The sequence below is a fragment of the Bidens hawaiensis genome, unplaced genomic scaffold (genome assembly GCF_021521415.1).
Source record: "Bidens hawaiensis isolate Kalapana, Puna unplaced genomic scaffold, B.hawaiensis_p1.1 tig00040056_1, whole genome shotgun sequence".
NCBI classification, from domain to species: Eukaryota; Viridiplantae; Streptophyta; class Magnoliopsida; order Asterales; family Asteraceae; genus Bidens; species Bidens hawaiensis.
In genome coordinates, this window is record NW_027497057.1 from 49,160 (window position 1) to 51,298 (window position 2,139).

Genomic DNA, 2,139 nt, shown 5'->3' on the forward strand with positions numbered 1-2,139 from the left:
ACTAAAACTACTTGATTTTACGTGGAAACTCCTTACGAGTTTTGCATGTCTTCATATATATCTTTCCGAATGATAGGCAGAAAAGCGATTACCCAGTCATACACGAGCCCGTAAGTGTTCTGATTCCCGTGAAGATAGCGTTTCAAGAAACTGCAGTGATCCAGATTCGGGACTTGCAGTTGGTTACTACTCTGAAGTCTATGTAAATGATTATCATAAAAAAAAAAAAAAAAAAAAAAAAAACTTATGAGTTATTGGAACATTCTAGAGTTCAAAAGAACAAGACTTCTTAATCATGGAGTAGGAAAGAGAACGGGAAGTAGATGAAGAGTAATTACAAACTTAATCAGACACTAAGGGTCGAAGTCAATTCGGGGTGACTTGGGGAAAGCCAAATACGCTTTGAGAATAGATAGGAGGCATCATAATCTCTGAGTTGTTGCCCACTTAAATTTTGAGGCTTAATTGAACCTAACTCGTATCACAGAAACGATGAAAACCATCTTAAGTTATTTACCTGCTTACAACCTGTCTCTATATGTCATAATACAGCTAAACACGGATCTATGTGACAGTCACGTAGTTAGTATGATTCCTGTTGGATCTTTTCTAAAACCGTAGTGATCCCTATCGAGACTGAAATTTGATCCCTTATACTTTAATTTTAAAAGTTTCTTGTACTTAGTTAGTTTTATGATTTTATAACTGGTTACTTGGACTTGATCGTGTTATTTGATTCTTAAAAGGGAAGTTTTAAAAGTTAATTGCAAAATGTTCAAATTAAAAGGGTTGATTTTGTAAATATAGGCGATGTTGTTAAACAGGCGAACTAGTGAATAACTTCGCCTGTATAACTTCGCCCCTATATAAGGATTTTCAAAGGTCATCTGTTCATAACTTTCAATATCAGCGAACTTATCTCGATTATCACAGCGAACTTATTTCATTATTATCTGATTTTATTTCTTCGATTTCAAACCGATTTAAAGGTTGGTTGGGTCATTACATCGTGTTATCTGTTCTTTGACGTTAATCTAAGGTTGTTTCGATAATCGGTTGATAACCTCGGCCGATCGATCCTTAAACCCGATTTCAAACCTAGTTTTCACGTGGTCATGTACAACCTGGTCGTCTAGTTATCCTTAAAAACTTGTGTTTCAGAGTCCTTAATCTCCACAATCGTTAAATTCGCCAACGGCACGTCGTTCAAAATCCTTACTGTCGCCGATTCAGATTCAGGCGAACTTAAGGTTTAGGCGAAGTTATCTGTAACTTCGCCTGAGTCTAAACTTCGCCTGAGGCGATGTTGAGGTGAGGCGAAGTTATCATTAACTTCGCCTGGACCTTTTAATTTTTAATTATTAGACGAACTTAAAGATGAAGCGAAGTTGTTCCCAACTTCGCCCCAACTTTAACTTCGCCTATACAGAAGTTATCAAAACTTCGCTCATGGTAATAGGCGAACTTGTGTTAAACCTTATTGTGTATCTAACTTGGTTCGTTTGTTGCAGATATGGCTGCAGTAGCAGGTGCTGGAGGTGCTGGAGGCGATGACGGAGATAATCAGAGACAATTCTTCCCGGGTCACAACATGTTCATCACCTTAGACCCGGAAGCGAGTGGTGTGGAGGATTACCGCGAGATAATCACATTCCTCCTTCGCTCGAGGATATTCCACGCAATCACGACGACTATGCCGATATCCTTACCCAATATCGAGGATTTCTGGCAGACGGTGGAGTACGATTGCCGTGTTGAGCCCCCGGTTATGCGAGCAACCGTCAACAACCAAGAAGTTCAGTTCTCGTCTGAACAAATACGGGTGGCGTTACGATTCGGTGAGGAGACTAGGGATGACCCTACGGAGTTTGTTGCTCCGTTTCGTGATGGAGCATTTCTAAGAATGAGCTATTCTGGTCCATTGGGCGATACCCAGAGACGGAAGGGGTTCCTGCTTGATCAGTGGCGCTTCCTCATGCACGTCATGATTGTGTGTATGTCTGGGAGGAAGGCGGGTACTGACGGAATGGGTGCGACCATGCAGTCAGCAAATACTGCTTTGACTTATAATAAACGTTATAGCTTTAGTCAGATGGTCTTTTATGAGATCGACAGACAAAGGAGGGCAATGGCTCGTGA